The 18,223-nt window shown below is 43.2% G+C and overlaps 1 long non-coding RNA gene across 1 annotated transcript in view; it reads right to left on the bottom strand.

Moving 5' to 3' along the window:
- Positions 1 to 67: 67 nt before the first annotated feature.
- LOC141370023 (uncharacterized) overlaps positions 68 to 18,223 on the bottom strand; it is a 27,214-nt gene continuing 9,058 nt past the window's right edge. The window contains exons 3-4 of the long non-coding RNA XR_012373691.1: positions 820 to 896; positions 68 to 199 (exon numbers count right to left, since the gene is read on the bottom strand). This is a non-coding gene — a long non-coding RNA (uncharacterized lncRNA). The remainder of the gene's footprint in view (positions 200 to 819; positions 897 to 18,223) is intronic.

The following is an 18,223-nucleotide window of genomic DNA, read 5'->3' as shown; positions in this document are numbered from 1 at the left end:
CATCAGTCTTTCTAAAATGCATTCCAGATAAGCTGCTAGCTGATGGGGTGGGGGGAGGGAAGCTTAGCATTGGTTATCTGATAAAATAGCTTCTTTTCAGGGCAGGTAACCTGATGCTCAGTTTTGGAAGCTTTGGGTCTGAAAGCAAGGCTCGGTGGTGTGCTGTCTTCGTTGAAAGCTTCGTTGTCCGCATAATAACCTAGTAAGTTGTAAAGATAGAAAAAGTTATTCAAACACCAAAACAATCACTAAAAATTTGTTAGGCCAACTTTGGGACCTTATTTTGAATTCTCTTTCACAGTTTTGTTGAGACTCTGCAGAAGGAATATGTGCTTGAAGATCTCAGGAGTGTATAAAACAAACTTACTCCTTTTTGACTTATCATGATTATGGTGATTTCTCTTAACTCTGAAGAGTTTAAAAGCATGCATCTTCAATGGCGATGTAGCAGTCCATTAACTGTTCTGACTTGCTGAATGCTAACCACATGGTTAGACAAACATTTGGGTTATTTCCCACTTCTCACTACAGTGGGTGTTCTGTTGTTAGACAGTTTGTGGATTTTTTAGTACAAATGCTTAAAAGTAGGGTCATTGAACCAAAAGTTGACATTTCTAAGGCTTACGTGCAAGGTTCTGTGTTTTCCAGAAGGTTTATACCCATGTACTGTGGTAGTGAATGCGTATACACATATGTTCATTCTCAGCCCTACAGCCTTGAACCCCACAGTGAGGGCTAGTTCTTGTGCGGTTCCCACAGAATGAGGTGCTTCTTGGGGAGAGACTGATGCACCCCATCTCCCGGGTGGTGCCCTGGTACCTGCTGTCCTTTCCTTTGGCACAAACATCCTCTGGCTCCAGGTGTAGGATGAGGAGGAGGCCTCCCAGAGCCAGGTGCTGTGGGAAGATACGGGTGGTGAGGAGGAAGCAGAGGGGCATGCTCTTGCCTTCCAGGGCCGGGGAAAGAACATAGGAATGGGGTGAAATCGAGAGACACTCGGACCCGGCCCTGGATTTTCTGGCCTTGACTCCCACCATGGAGGCTTTAGGAGTTAGCTGACTCACATAGATCTGGACGTAAATGCTACAGAACGTAAGGTAAAATGGATGGTGATGAACAGGTTAGTGCCGATGGGATTAAGGGAAGAACAGGCTCTGTATCGATCATAGCAAGCATTCACATCAACCCTCGAGGAAAAGGGTTTACTGTGCCCGTTTTACAGATGACGGAAACAGGTCAAATGACGGCGGGGGGGTAAGAAGCGATGGAGCCAGCACGAAACCCGGTCTGTTGGGGCTAGTTCCATTTCACTGGACCCAGTCATGAATGGCAAGGAAGAAGAGGACGCTCAGCCCAAGGGGGAGGCGGTAAAAGCCTATCTATCGAACTGGCTGTGTGCCTGGTACCAGGCTTTATTTGCAGCATCTCGTTCATCTTACTGAATCCTCACAGCCACGCTAGGTACACGCCATTCTTGTTCTACAGGTGGCTCAGGGGCATCGGCCCAAGGTCATGCAGCCAGAAAAGCAGCGGCACCAGTAATAAGCCAGGGGATGTGGTCCCAGAGCCAGCCCTCCTTCCATACACCCGGGTGCCAACAGCCTCCTCCCCCCCCCCCCCCGCCCTGCTGGGGGCAGAGCTTTCCCTGCTGAGTGCTAGCAAATACCATAGCATGGACCCTTGGGAGGGAAGGACCCTTAGAAATCACCCGGTCATCAACGGTCCCATTGGATCGAAGAGGAAACCAAAACCAGGGGGACGTGAGTGATGTGCCCAAGGTCACATTGCAAGGCAGTGGCAGAGCCCAGCCTGGAACGCAGGACCCCAGTTCCTGGGTGGCTGCCCCATATCCACAGCGGCCCTGTGGTTGCAGGGAGGCCGGCTACTGTGGGAAGTGGGATAGCGTCTCCCAGGAAGAACACAGCCAAGCCTTCGGCCGACAGGATACAACGAGCGCCACCGCACATCACGTGTTCCGTGTGGCTTTGGAGTACATCCTATGTTTTTAAAGATCCACAGGGGGTTTGGCCTCCCCATTGTGTCTGCCGTTGATCATCTCTGGAATCTGTGCGCATTTCCTGATGCAGAACCAGTCCCTGGAAAGAGAGTAATGATGATGATGATTCTAGATTATGAGCTACTCTGTGTCGTGTGCTTTATATCCATTGCCTCCCTTAATCCTCACACAGATCTCATAGAATCAAAGTTCAAAGAGAAGACAACTAGCCTGGCTAGTCAGTGGCAGTTAAGCCTCCAACTTACGTCCTGACACGACAGACCTTGTTCTTATCCACTATGTTAAAATGAGCCAGGCATGAGGGAGAGGGGGGGATGAGCAGTTCCGTTTTTCTCATTTGCTGACTTGCAAAGGCTGTTTTTATCCTTGTTCAGAAACTCATTGTTCATGGTTGGAAGGATTCCCACAGTGGGTCCCTAATAAGCAGCTTTGCACAATGGTGGCCCTGAGTCCCTGGACCAACCCTTAGACAGGCCCCTGTGGCAGGCTGGGCCCTGGGGTGAGTGAGCAGGGCCAAGGAGAGGGAGGGAGGTGGTGGCATGGAGGAGGGCAGGTCAGGCTGAATCAGGCAGGCCATGAGTATATCAGCAGGGAAGAAACAAGAAAGACTCCAACCTGATGGGACATGCGTAGCCTGCTGACTGATGGTGACAGGAAGCTGATGCAGGGGACATCTGTGGAGTTGGGTCTGGCAACAACAATCTGGGGTCCCCTAGAGGGACTCACGTGGATATGGGACCACTCATTCCCATTCCTGAGGTTCAAGTGGGACTACCCTCTCTGGTTCCCGGGATGACCCAGTCCTGGCCAATCAGTGTATTCTGAACTTAGACCATAGTGATTGGTACAAGGAAGGGCCTGAAACCCAAGCTGGTTAAATGAAGCTTGGTCCCTGGAATTTGGAAAATGAGAAACTTCCTGTTGGGGGCTTGGGGGCTGGGAGGTCAGAGGCCTGGAGTTGTGGAGGCACACACATCCCTTGGAGAGAGCCTCTGGATCATTCCATTTCAGCCTGGAAAATTCCTGACCACTACGACGGAGTGAAGACACCAACATATATTTAAAACTTGTCTGCTGGACACTGTACGTCATTTTGCTTGTTTCTCATCTGGTAGTCATTCTCAATCCCCATTTCAAAGACTGAACACATACAAATGCTCGATAAATATTAGCTACTTAGTGCCAGACGCAACAATAAATGCCTTCTAGAAATCAAGCTGGTGTTTTCCTGAATGTCCCTGATAAGAATCCCTGGGGCTTGTCAGACGGCCAGCCTCACCCACTGGGAATTCTGGTTCAGTAGCTCTGGATCGAGGCCTGGGAATGTGTGTGTTAACAAGTACCCAGAAGATTCTCATCACTGGGGACATTTGGGAAGTGCTGCGTCAAACTCAGTACCCACGCTGGCCCAGGGAGGAAGGGGGTGGCCGTGCTCAGTTAAAGCTGAGAAAGGGAGGCTCAAGAGCAAGATTAAGTAACCCGCCCAAGCTACCACAAGCAAGTGACAGAACTGGGATTCGAACCCGGGTCTCCACAACTTTCACACTTGTTAGAGAAAGAGGATGACACTAACTACTGTGTGGCTCACAGGTTGTGAGGCGACGGGAAAGATGGGAAAGAACGTTGCAAAGCAGAAGACCAAGGCTGCTATTAAGAAGAGAAGGAGAGGGGCACCTGGCTGGCTCAGTCAGAAGAGCATGAGCCTCTTGATGTCAAGGTTCTTGAGTTCAAGCCCCACGTTGGGTGTAGAGATCATTAAAAAAAATAAATAAACTTAAAAAAAAAAAGAAAAGGAGAGAGAGTGAGATGCCAGTTTTATGAAAAAGAGGCCCAAGCAACCCAAATATTTTCTGTAAGAAGCAGCAAACAAAGTCCTAAAAGCCGCTCGGTAATTAAGATAATCTGCATGGAAGGTTTTTCTTCCCCCTCGAAAAATTTACATACAATAAAATTCACTCTGCACCAACTGCCACAGTCAGGGTACAGTTCATGAAAGATGTTAGTGGTAAAAAGAAATGGATTTGCGCTCCAGGGGTAGGCTCAATCTTGCTGACGGCCTTCTGAGGTGCCAGGCGTCTCGGCCAGGGCTCCGGAGTCAGGAGGCCTGGGTCCCTGTCCTAGCTCTGCCCTGAGACTCCCTGGCTGGGTGATTGCAGGCGCGTGCCTTGAGGAGCTTCGAGAAGAGTAGGGCAGAGTAAGTGACCTCTGACAGCCTTAGTGGACGGTTTGTTGTGCTTGTCTTTCCCTCGAGCACTGAGGCCCCCAGTCGGGCCTCTGCTGAACAGGAAGCTTGGTAAACGCGTTCCCTGCCCAGACTCGGAGGTGCCGACAGGAAGGGTCAAGGTGGGAGAAACAGCCTTGCTGCTGAGACGGGGGCACTCTGATGAGGAATTAGCACAACGAGTTTCTGAGGCCTCCCCATGTAGACAGATAGGCCGGTCTATACACCCCCACCATTGCCCGGGTGACCCAGGTGAGCCAGTCAGGAAGTGGGGAGAAAACCCGTCTGTGCGGAGGGCTCGCTGTGTGCCCAGAGCCTGCCATGTGTGATCTCACTTCATCCTCACAGCACTATGGTCTTTGAGGTGTTCTCCCCACTTTCCAGATGAAGAGACTGAGGTTCGGGGACGTTAGGGAACTTGCCCAGGATCACACAGCCAGCAAGGCCCCAGCTGGTATGAGAACCCGTGGCTTCCAGGTCAGAAGGCTGAAGGTGTTTCCTCCGTACCCAGCCCCTTGCCACCGTGCAGAACTGTAGCAAGATTTGTGGGCTCCAAATCTTGGTTTGACTAACTTCAAGCCTTTTCTCGGGAATCTAGCTCTCAGGCCCAGCACGGTCCCTTCCACTCCGCTCTGCGGTTCTCCAGACTCCTAGGTCTGTGACAAAACCGGTCTCTCCAGAGTCCCTGGGAACAGATGTCTCCAACAGAAATGATCTGGACCCCGGGAACAAGGAGACTTGCTCTCTACCCGTGGAGAGAGGGATACTGGATGTTCTGAAGGAGCAATAGCAGCTCCTTGCCCTGCTTGAAAACCTAGAAAGAGGCCACACACCCGGGGACACCATCCTGGGCTGGAGCCGGGAGGCCCTGTGACCTGGGACGGGCCACTTCTCTGCACGGCCTCCATCCTGGAAGTGTCCCGAGGTGCAGAGCACGTGTGTGTGTGTGTGTGTGTGTGTGTGTGTGTGTGTGTGTTGACAGGAATGATCCAGAAGAGAAGGAGGCATTGATGAGGTACATGAAATGGAGAGCGTCTTGGAGAAAGTCAGGCAGGGGATCCTGGTTAGCCTTTGACGGAGGAAAAGCCACGTCCTCGTCTGTAGCCAGAGAGAAGGGAGAGAGAGGCTGTAGATGCAGGAAGGTGGGTAGATTCGGGGGAGGGAAGGTGGCAGAGTTCCTGTCTGCTTTTGAAGGAAATAAGAAGCAAGCTGGTCGGTGGAGTTTGGGGGCCGAGGGTTTGAAGAGAGATAAGAGGGTATGAGACGGTTGTTCGAGAGGGTGGGAAAGCAGCCCCCCCCCCCACCGACAAAGCCTGGGAGGAGCCAGTGCCCATTTACCTGCTGCTGGCGACCACGACTGTAAGGGGAGACCAGCCGGCAGGCGTCAGCGTGTCAGACAGCTGGGTCTCACTAGCGGGATGATTGTAATGCGTAAGGCATGGGACCCGGAAGATGGGGCGTTTGGGAGAGTGTCAGGACGGACCAGGAATTCCAGGTTGGCTAAGGAGGGAAGTTAGTCATGATTGATAATGAGAAAGCGGGAGAAGGTCTGTAGACTGGAGAACTCCCAGGCTGGAAGGACTGTTGGGATGGGACCACCAAGGCAGGTGAGCTGCCGCCGGAGGAGGGAAGGTCAAAGACAGGGCCGTGGGGGTGGGTGTCTGAGTGAGATGGCAGAGCAGGTCTTCACTGGGGGTGAGGAGGTGGCCGAACTGAGAGGCCAAGGCATTGGAGGGTGCATCTGCAAGGTCACTGAAGTTGCTAAGAATGATAACAGGAGGGGCGCCTGGGTGGCTCAGTCGTTAGGCGTCTGCCTTCAGCTCAGGTCATGGTCCCAGGGTCCTGGGATCGAGCCCTGTGTCGGGCTCCCTGCTCAGTGGGGAGTCTGCTTCTGCCTCTGTTCATGCTCTCTCTCTCTCTCCCTCTCTCTCTCTCTCTCTTTGTATCTCTCTCTGACAAACAAATAAATAAAATCTTAAAAACAAACAAAAAAGAATGATAACAGGAATCCTAAGAGGAAAAGAGATGCTGAACCACCTCACTGATGAGGAGGCAAACAACAGCAACGAAGAGACGGTCATAACTTTTTAAAAGGAGGAGGAAGGAGAGACGGAAGCCGTGAGGGGGCACGAGAAAAAGTCCCCAGTTCCAGGCTTTGGGACCCATGCAGGAGGGGGACTAGTCACCGGCGCTAGGGAGCCCCCACTATTGGGCCGGTTCTGGCTCGGACACCAAGCCCTGCTTCAGTCATCCGGCCAGGGGGCTCCAACTGTGTGGAAAGAGCTGCCTGGGCCCCCTCTCTCAGGACGGGCTGTGGGCAAGTGAAGCGCTTGAAGCTTTAAGAGCTGTCGGAGGAATCGAGTTTCTGAGTTTTGTCGCTCATGCTTCGTGCACCCCAGATCCTTTGCAGGCCTCTGTCGCAGTAACTGCCTTTGCCCACTTCCTTGAACCCTATCCAGATTCCGAGAGTTCTCGGCTGCTTTGACTGGCCCCTGGAAGTCTCTTTGATCTCCATAATTTAGGTTCCTGACAGTCCTTTCACTCCTGACCACCTCCAGGCTGTGCCATTCAGTTCCTTAGAGGGCAAAGGAGAGCAGACACAGGGCCCTCTGATGGTTCTGTTGATCCTGGGGATCCAAATTCTCTCCCACAGGTCAGTATTTCACGAAAGGGACCACACCACAGGAAATATTGGAAAAGCAGGTATTGACCCCCATGCCCGCCATCGTGGGAGGGATTGGGTGGGGACAGTGGGACTACAGAGTTTAGGCAGGCATATCTTCTCCCCGATTTTAAGACGGCGGACTGAAGCACAATCTGAATTTGAACTGCCCCTTGAGATTTTTGTGGCGACAAGTTAAATTTTGCCAGATTTGATCAGTAGCTACCCAAACTGGTAATTCTTAAAACTGTCTCCGCGTGGAAAAAGACTTGTGACAAATGGACCAAGTTTCCAGCTGTCCAAGAGGGAAAAAAGGAGAAATGTTATATAATTGTTACACAATTTTTATTGGGGAAAAAAAAAGAAAACAAATTAATATGCATACAAATAGAAAAATATGTAAAGTTTATTGCCACATGAAAAAGATAACATGCTCTATAATTCAATAAGTACAAAAACCCAGTTAAAAAAATGAGTAAAATAAAGATCTCTGAACAGACCATTTCTCAAAGGAAGATAAATAGCCAATAAGCACATGAAAAAGTACCCAACATCGTTAGCTATCAGGGAAATGAATTATCACTCACACACCCCCAGAACGGCTAAAACTAGAAAGACTGACAACAACAAAAGTTGATGAGGTTGTGGCACAACCAGACTCTCCTGCATGTTTGATGGGTGTATAAAATGGTATAGCCTCTTTGGAAAAAGTTCTGCAACTTGTTTTAATTTTAAAATTGTCAGGACACCTGGGTGGTTCAGTTGGTTAAGCGACTGCCTTCAGCTCAGGTCACGATCTTGGAGTCCTGGGATCGAGTCCCGCATCGGGCTCCCTGCTCGGTGGGGAGTCTGCTTCTCCCTCTGACCGCCCCCCCTCATGCTCTCTCTCTCTCTCTCAAATAAATAAATAAAATCTTTTTTAAAAAATTATAATTGTCTACCTACCCTCGAATCCAGCATTTCCATGCCTAGATACTTATCCAGCAGAAATAAAACATGTTCACCAGAAGACTTGTACAAGAATGTTCACAGCATCTTCGTCTGCAATAGCCCCAAACTGGAAACAACTCAAATGTCCACCAGCAGGTGAATAAAGAAACAAATTGCAGTATGCCCGTATAATGGAATACTCCCCACCAAAAAAATCAATGAATTACTGATAAACACAACAACTCAGAAGAATATTAAAAATATTATGCTAACCAAAACCAAGCCAGACACAAAAGAGTACAAACTGTGTGATTTCACTTACATAAAATTTGATAACAAGCAAAACTAATCTATAGTGATAAAAGTCAAACACTGGCTTGCCTCTGGGGCATGGAACTGGGGATTGATTGGAAAGGGGCATCAGGAGCTATCTGGGGTAATGGGATTATTCTCTATCTTGATAAGAGTGTGGGTTTCAAACGTGTGTACATTTGTCAAGAGTTCATCAAACATAAGATTGGTGCGCTTCACTGTGTGTAAATTTTAACTAAAAAAATTAAGAACCATAAGTAAATATTGAACTTTAGCTAATGATATGGATGCTGAAGTTTTCAGAAGTGAAGGGCACTGATTTCTGGAACTTATTTTTAAATGCATAAAAAAAATAAGATGGATTGATGGATATGTGATAAAGTAAATACAGCAAAAATGTTAATTATGGAAGCTAAGTGGTAAATATATGAGGTTTTGATGTACAATTTTTTCAGGTTTTCTGGATGTAGAAAAAATTCAGGATGGAAATAATGATGTGACGATAGCATGTAAAACAAAGATATGTTATAAAATTAACATTATGGATGATTTTTTAAATCACCTAAAACATTAACTTTGTATTTTGTATTCAACTAAAATGTGCTTTAACATAATTCTGTATTGCCAAAGTAAAAAAAAAAAAAAGCTTATTACAGAAATTTTGGAATATGCAGAATATAAACAAAATTTTTTTTGAAGCAAAAATTTTTGAATCTGTAATCCCATGACCCGTAGAAAATCACTTAACAACCTATTAGTGTATTTTCTTACTAAACATATCTTGAACATTTCCCTATCATTAAATATTCTTGAAAACGTGATTTTTAGATAGTAGTACATTTCACTGTATGTATGTACTATATATAAATTGTTAATCATTCCCTATTGTTAAATGTTGGCTTGTTTCCAAGTTTTTATACTGCAAACAACACTAGGGTGAATGTTATGGTACATACATCTTTGACCACATTTTGGTTTTTCCTTAGGATGGATTCCTTGCAGCTGGGTTACTAGGTCAAAAGTTAGGAATATTTTTTACGTTTAATACTAGCAAATTCCAGAAGGGTTATACCAATTTATAGGTGCTTGTTTGCCATCACTATAACCCCTTTGGTGAAGTATCTTTTCTATTTAGATTGCTTCTTTCTTTTTTTTTTAGATTTTATTTATTTATTTGAGAGAGAGAGACAGAGATAGCCAGAGAGAACATGAGCAGGGAGCAGAGGGAGAAGCAGACTCCCTGCTGAGCAGGGAGTCCGACTCGGGGCTTGATCCCAGGTAAGTAGTATGTAAGAGTGCTTTTTCCCCCTGCAACTTGGTCACCTTTGAATATTTTTTTTTAATTTAGTTTTTTTTCTTTTACCAATTTCACAGGAGGGAGATTGTATCTTATTATAATTTTAATTTGTATTCCTTTGAATACTATTAAACATTTTTTTCCCCAAATTTTTATTAGTGATTTGTATTTCTTCTCTGAATTAATGTCTGGATCCTTTCCCTATTGTTCTGGGGAGATTCTTACTATATTTGTATTGATTTATTAAAGTTTTAAAAAAATATTGATATTAAAGCTTTTCGTAAAGTGAGTTTATTAATCCCATGCCTTATGTGTTTGCTACAGATATTTTCCCCAGGTTTTTGAGTATTTTTTAATTGAACTTTTTTTAAAGATTTTATTTATTTATTCATGAGACACAGAGAGAGAAAGAGAGAGAGACAGAGGCAGAGGGAGAAGCAGGCTCCCCACTGAGCAGGGAGCCCGATGCAGGACTCGATCCCAGGACCCTGGCATCATGACCTGAGCCGAAGGCAGACACCCAACCATCTGAGCCACCCAGGTGGCTCTTAATTGAACTTTTTATTTTGAAATAATTGTGGAGTCACATGTAGTTGTAAAAAATAATGCAGAGAAATTCTGCATACCCTTCACGCAGCTTCCCCTAATGGCAAGTCTTGCAAAATTATAGCACAATATCATCACCAAGATATTAACATTGACAGTCAATCTCCAGGACACTTCAGGCCACAAAGATCCCTCATGTTCCCTTTTTTATAACTACACCTACTTCCCTCCTGCCCCCAATCCCTCCTTAAGCCCTGGCGACCATGATTCTGTTCTCCATTTCTATAATTTTGTTATTTGAGGAATGTTATATGAATGAAATACTACAATACATAACTGTTTGGGATTGTCTCTTATCACTCAACGTAATTCTCTGGAGATCCTGAGTCTCAGTTGTTGCCTGTATCAATAACATGCTCCTTTTTAGTGCTAAGTAGTGCTCCATGATACAGATGGATCACAGTTTCACCATTCCCCCAGTTCTAGGACATCTGGGTTGTTTCCAGTTTCTGGCTATCATGAATGAAGCGGCGATAAACATTCACATATAGGTTTCTATTGGACATAAGTCTTACTTTCTTTGGGACAAATGCTTCAGAGTGCACAACTGGATTGCACGATAGTTGCATGGTTAGTTTTCAAAGAAAATGCCAAACTCTTTCACCGAGCAGCCATACCGTTTTACGTTCCCACCAGGAATGTATAAATAATCCAGTTTCTTAAACTCAGGACCTGGAGATCAAGAGTCACATGCTCTACCAGCTGAGCCAGCCAAGCACCCTGGTTTTGTCACTATTTTTTATTTTTGAAAATTCTGATAGGTGTAACAAGATATCTCCTGGTGGGTTTAATTTGCATTCCCCCAATAATTAAGGATGTTAATCATCTTCTCATGTGCTTGTTTGGCATCACTATATCCCTTTTGGTGAAGTATCTTTTCTGTTTAGCTTGCTTCTTTCTTTTTTTTCTTTTTAAGATTTTATTTATTTATTTGAGAGAGAAAGACAGAGATAGCAACAGAAACAGCGAGAGAGAACATGAGCAGGGAGCAGAGGGAGAAGCAGACCCCCCACTGAGCAGGGAGCCCGACTCAGGGCTTGATCCCATGACCTTGGGATCATGACGTGAGCCGAAGGCAGACGCTTCACCAAATGAGCCACCCAGGTGCTCCTGCTTCTTTCTTTTTTTTACTATTACATTTTGAGAGTTCTTTGTTACTAGTCTTTCATTTCATATGTGTTTACAAATATTTTTTCGCTGTCTGTATTTTGTCTTTTCATCCTCAACATGGTCTTTTGGAAAGCAGAAGTTTTTAATTTGATGAAGTAAAATTCATCCTTTTATGGATAATGCTTTTGGTATCAAGACCAAGACTAAGAATGCTTTGTTTGGCCCTATATCTGGAAGATTTTCTCCCATGTTTTTTCCTGAGTTTCATAGTTTGACATTTTACATTTAAGTCTAAAGCTCTGTGTGCCCGATCATTCCAGCACTGTATTTTGAAAAGGATATCTTTCCTCCATTGAATTGATTTTGCACATTTGTCAAAAATCAAATGGGCACATATGTGGATTGATTGATTAATTGATTGATGATTGATTTCTGGGTATGCCATTCTATTGATCTACGTGTTCATCCCTCCGCCAAAAGCACAGTCTTGATTACTGTAACTATTTAATAAATCTTGAAATTAGGTAGACTATTCCTCCCACATTATTCTTCTTATTCAAAATTGTTTTAGCTACTCTTAGTCCCTTTGCATTTCCATATAAATTTTAGAAAAACCTCGTTTATGTTTACCGAAAAAATCTTTATGGGATATTGATAGAAATTGCATTAAACTTATATATCGATTTGTATATCAAGATAAGTAGCATCCTTACTATGTTTTGAGTGTTCCAATCCCTTAACTCCATCTGTCTCTCCATTTAGATATTCTTTAATTTCTTTTTTAGTGTTTTGGAGTTTTCCACACATAAGTCTTATACATGTTTTGTTAGGTTTATACTTAAGTAGTTCAGATTTTTAAAGCCATTTTAAATGGTATTTTATTTTTAATTTCAGTGTCCACGTGTTCATTACTAGGATATAGAAAAGCAAGTGATTTTTCTTATGTTGGGCTTGTATCTCGCGACCTTGCTGAACTCACTCATTAGTCCTAGGAAGTTTTTTTTTTATAGATTCCTTGGAGTTTTCTATCTAGAAAGAAAGTTTTCTATGCAGATAATCATATCATCTGCAAATAGGGAGTTTCATTTCTTCCTTCTGATCTGTATGCCTTTATTTTATTTATTTATTTATTTATTTATTTATTTTTAAGATTTTATTTATTTGTTTGACAGAGAGAGTGAAAAAGCACAAGCAGGGGGAGCAGCAGAGGGAGAGGAAAAAGCAGGCCCCCTTCCGAGCAGGGAGCCTGACGCAGGGCTCAATCCCAGGACCCTGGGATCATGACCTGAGCCGAAGGCAGACGCTTAACCATCTGAGCCACCCAGGCGCCCTGATCTGTATGCCTTTAGTTTCTCTTCTTGACTTAATGCTCTGACAAGAAAGAACTTCCTGCACTGTGTAAGAGTGATGACAGTGAACATTCCTGACTTGTCCCTGAAATTTGGGAGAATGCATCCAGTCTTACTCCGGTAAGTATAATACTACCCATAGGTTTTTTTGTATCAAATTGAGGAAGGAAGTTCCTCTCTAGTCCCTTTTTTCTAAGACTTTTTATCAGGAATGGATGCTAAATTCTGTCAAATGCTTTTCCTGCAATGATACACATGATCATGTGTGTGTGTTTTTCTTTCCTTTAGACTGTTCATGTGGATTACATTAATTGATTTTAAATGTTGAGCTGAACTTGCAGGCTGGGGAGAAACCTAGTTTGTCTTACTATATAATTCTTTTTATATAGTGCTGGATTTTACTGGCTAATATTTCATTTAGGATTTTCACATCTATATTCATGATGGATATCGGGTTGTAGTTTTCTTTTTTGTACTATTTTTATTCAGTTTTGGTATCAGGGTGATATTAGTTTCATAAAATAAATTGGGGGGGGTTGCCTGGGTGGCTCAGTCAGTGAAGTGTCTGACTCTGGATTTCAGCTCAGGTCACGATCTCTGGCTTGTGAGCTCAAGCCCTGTGTCAGGGGCCCGTGCTCAGTGGGGAGTTTGCTTGATGATCTCTCTCTCCCTTTCCCTCTGCCTCTCTCCCCACTCACACACTCTCTCTCTCTCTCTCAAATAAAATAAATAAGTAAAATCTTAAAAAAATAAATTGGTAAATATTCTCTCCTATTTTCTTTTTTAAGGTTTTATTTATTTGAGAGGAGAGAGAGAGAGAATGAGTGGGAGGAGGGGCAGAGGGAGAGCATGAGCAAAGGGAGGGATGGAGGGAGTGGGAGCCGGAGAAGGGGCTGGGTCCCAGGACCCTGGGATCATGACCAGAGCTGAAGGCAGACGCTTAACGGACTGAGCCACCCAGGCGGCCCTTCTCTCTTATTTTCTGAATAAGAGTGTATAGAATTGATGCTAATTCTTTAACATATGAATTCAATTTCCTTGTAGTATAGGGCTACTCAAGTTATCTATCCCACAGTAAGTGAATTGTGGCAGTTTGTGGTTTTTGAGGAATTGGTTTTTTCCATCTAAGTTGGCAAATTTATGTGTGTAGAGTTGCTCAAAGTGTCACCTTAGTTTCTTTTTAGTCCTGGCAGGGTCTGTAGCAAGATCCCCACATTCATTCCTGCTGTTGGGAATTCATGTGTTCCCTCACTTTTTCTTTTCTTTCCCTGTCTTCCTAGTTTTGTCAGTTTTATTGATCTTTTCAAAGACCCAGCTCTTTGTTTCACTGATTTTTCTCTACTGTTTTTCTGCTTTCAATTTCATTGATTTCCCTACTTGTCTTTATTATTTCCTTCTTCTTGCTTTGAGCTTATTTTACTCTTTTTCTAGGTTCTTGAGGTGAGGGTTTAGATTGCTCATCTGGGATTTTCCCTCTTTTCAAATGTATGCATGGAGTGCTAAAATTTCCCTCTCAGCGCCGCTTTACCTGCATTCCACAAATTTCGGTGTGTTTTATTTTCATTTGAATTCAGTTCAATGTATTTTTTTTTTTATCTCTCTTGTACGATCTTCTTTGACCCATGGATCTTTATAGTAGTCAGTTTATTTTCCAACTGTTTGAAAATTTCACCGGTACCTTTTGGTTATCTATTTTGATTCCATTGTGTTCAAAGAAAACCTCTGAATGCCTTTAAGTCTTAGATTTGTCGAGGCTTGTTTTAGGGCCCAGTATGTGGCCTATCCTGGCATATCTCGATATGTGCTCCATAAGTGCTTGAAAAGAATGTCTGCTCTGCTGTTGTTGAGCGGAATGTTCTAAAAATTTCTGTGAGGTCTGCTCACTGCTTGGTGTGTTTTTCTCTATCCTTGCTGATCTGCTGTCTCAGTCTATCAATTGTTGAGAAAGAGGTATTGATGTCTTCAACACTAAGTGTGAATGTGTCTATTTCTCCACTAGTTCTATCAGTTTTCGCTTCATATATTTTGCAGCATGGTTGTTGGCGTGCACACACTTAGGATTGCTATGCTTTCTTGGTAGATAGGTCCCATTATCATTGTGTAATGTCCCTGGTAAGATTCTTAACTCTGAAGTTCAATTTATCTGATAATAATAATATAGGCACTCCTGCCTTTTTTTTTTAATTGATACTTGCATGGGAGCTATATTTTATTTTTTTTAAATTAAGATTTTTTAAAAAGATTTATTTATTTATTTGAAAGAGAGAGACTGTGAGCAAGGAGCGGGAGGGGCAGAAGGAGAGAAAGAATCTCAAGCAGACTCCCGCTGAGGGCCGATTTCATGACCTCGAGATCATGACCTGAGCTGAAATCAAGAGTCAGATGCTTAACTGACCAAGCCACCTAGGACCCACTTTTTTTTTTATTAAGTTTTAAATTTTAATTCCAGTATAGTTAACATATGGTATTATTTTAGTTTCAGGTGTACAATATAGTGATTCAACACTTCCATACAACACCCGGTGCTCATCACAAGTGCCCTCCTTAATCCCCACCACCTGCTTCACCCATCACCCCACCCCCCTCCCTGTTCGTAATCATGTTTGTTTTCTATAGTTAGGAGGCTGTTTCTTGGTTTATCTCTTTTTTTGCCTTTGTTCATTTGTGTTGTTTCTTAAATTCCACATATGAGTGAAATCATATATTTGTCTTTCTCCACCCGGTTTATTTCACTTAGCATTATACACTTTAGCTCCACCCATGTTGTTGCAAATGGCAAGGTTTCATCTTTTATGGCTGAATAATATTGCACTGTATACATATACTATATCTTCTTTATCTACTCATCAGTCAATGGACACAGACCACTTCCATGATTTGGCTATTGTGCTTAATGCTGCTATAGGCATGTATCCCTTTGAATTAGTATTTTGGTATTTTTTGGGGTAAATATCCAGTAGTGTGATTGTTGGATAGTAGGGAAGTTGCATTTTTAACTTTTTGAAGAACCTCCATACTGTTTTCCACAGTGGCTGCACCAGCTTGCGTTCCCACCAACAGGGCATGAGCGTTCCTATTTCTCCACATCATCTCCAACACTTGTTGTTTCATGTGTTTTTGATTTTAGCCATTCTGACAGGTGTGAGGTGATCTCTCATCGTAGTTGTGATTTGCATTTTCCTGATGCTGAGTGATGTTGAGCATCTTTTCATGTGTCTGTTGGCCATCTGTATTTCTTCTTTGGAGAAATGTCTGCTCATGTCTTCTGCCCATTTTTTTAAACTGGATTATTTGTTTCGGGGGTGTTGAGTTTATAAGTTCTTTATATATTTTGGACACTAACCCTTTATCAGAGATGTCATTTGCAAATATCTTCTCCCATTCAGTAGGTTGTCTTTTAGTTTTGTTAATTGCTTCTTTCACTGTGTAGAAGCTTCTTATTTTGATGTGGTCCCAGTAGTTTATTTTTGCTTTTGTTTCCTTTGCCGCAAGAGAACCCCCTAGAAAAAAGTTGCTATGGCCAATGTCAATGTCAGAGAAATTACTGCCTGTGTTCTCTTCTGGGATTTTTATGGTTTCAGGTCTCACATTTAGGTCCTTAATCCATCTTGAATTTATCTTTGTATATGGTGTCAGCCAGTGGTCCAGTTCCATTCTTTTGCATGTAGTCATTGCATGGGGGCTCTATTTTCTAAAGAGCTTCTTTAAAATGGAAAATGGGTGATGAGAAGTCTAATTAAATACTTGTAAAAAAAAAATATAGTGAACTCTTAGTTATCCATAATGAAAAGAACCTAAAAGTGCAAAGACCAGGTAGCATTGCTGAATTCACTCGCTTTACTCCCTATATACCTTCTTGTGGGTGAACAAATTAATACAAAAAAATAGAAAGGTATCCTAGTAACTTTGATATGCCTGATTCAAAGCTGGCTTATACCAATCCTTGCAGAACTTATGCCAAAGAGCAGAAGTACTGTCAGGATTCTTCTAATTTCTATTTTGTAAGAATAATTCTCCCCTGCCTCGAGAATTTCGCTGAATTCCCCCAGGCCTCACAAGAACAGACCATTGTAAATATAGAATTTTAATCTTATTTCCAAATGAGATTATACACATAACCACAGAAACACCCCAACAAAACTGAAAGAAGATAATCATCCAGCATCTTTAAACATGTGGCCCATCCCTGGACCACACTGCTGATCACGTGCTATGAGTTAATATTTGTATGAATTCTGTAATTATCTTCCAATCAGTACAAATATAATACATTTTGTTATTTCTGGTTTTTTTTATATTCAAAGGACTGACTTAAAAATGTGTATATTTCAAATATGCCATAATTTTGTGGCCCCATTCAAGCATTTCTTCATTTTATCGCTTCACTAGGAATCCTAAAAAATGGCATTTGCTGGGCGCTTGGGTGGCTCAGTCAGTTAAGCGTCTGCTTTAGGCTCCGGTCATGATCCCGGGATCCTGGGATCGAGTCCCTCATCAGGCTCCCTGCTCAGTGAGGAGCCTGCTTCTCCCTCTACCTCTGCTCCCCCTGCTCTTGCTCTCTCTCTCTCTTAAAAAAAAAAAAAGAAAAAAAAGGCATTTGCTGAGGTCTCTTCTGATGGCTTAGGGAAACTACAGTGAGCCCTGAGTCCTTTGAGTACAGTATGCCCTGATCTAGGAATACTGGAATCATATTAGCTGATTATTTAGGACTTTATCTAGAAAGAAACAGAACCCTTGGGTATTTTCCCCTCGAGCTGGAATAGCACGGGGAAAGATCAACATTGGAAGGATGGCTGCTTTCTGCCCAGCCCCCCTGGAGCATCGGGGTGGGGTGCTGGGCTACCAACTCAAGGCAACTGTTTAACAAAACCAAAATGTATCATGTCTTGTCCTTATTTATTTTTTTAAGTAGGCTCCACGTACAATGTGGGACTTGAACTCACGACCCTGAAATTAAGAGTCAGGTGCTCTACTGTCTGAGCCAGCCAGGCACCCCTCCCCCCGCATCATGTCTGTCATATATATAACAGCAGGGGAGCTTCAAAAACTAAATATGAATTAAAAGTAGACATTTTATGATCGTTGCTGGAAAGCCAAGGTGTTTTAAAATTCACCTTAAAGCTGATGCCACAACTGTGTAATATAAATACAAGGCAATCCAAGTCCCCATCCTTCAGGGTGGGATTTGGGGGGGAACCTAGATATTCAAGAGATTCAGATTGTCTGAATTATGATGGAGGAAAATGTCAGGAGAGTCAGTGGCTCTATAAATTGAACATTATAGTGAGTTAAAAGACTTTAGGAAATCAATACACAGCACAACTGATGCTCACGCTTCTCCACTGTTCACTCACTGGAAGGAGAGTGGTCAAAGAGAGGGGCAGGACGTGGCGTGCGTTAAGTGTTACCATCCTTGTATCGACCTGGTTTGGCAGAGCCGCATATGCCATGTTATGATGGAACTCAAGCCTTGAAATCCTGGTATTTGTGATGAGGATCGATGGAGGTTTTCATCTGTTTTCCATTGCTACTTTAATAACAATAAAACAAAAATCCTTCTGGGGCTTGAAAGATAGATATTAAAAGAGCAGATGGTTAATCTGCTCACAGAAATCTTATTAACTGGATACTTAGGACCACTTCTCTCACACCACTGGTATATTAATTTAAAGCAAAGTTAAGACAGAAGAGAGACAAATCAAGGAGTCTATCCCATTTA

The sequence above is a fragment of the Callorhinus ursinus genome, unplaced genomic scaffold, assembly GCF_003265705.2.
Source record: "Callorhinus ursinus isolate GAN/ISIS: 27379988/994484 unplaced genomic scaffold, GSC_fseal_2.0 scaffold25, whole genome shotgun sequence".
Taxonomy (NCBI): domain Eukaryota; kingdom Metazoa; phylum Chordata; class Mammalia; order Carnivora; family Otariidae; genus Callorhinus; species Callorhinus ursinus.
The sequence above is the reverse complement of the archived record's forward strand: the minus strand, read 5'-3'. Positions and strand labels throughout refer to the sequence as shown.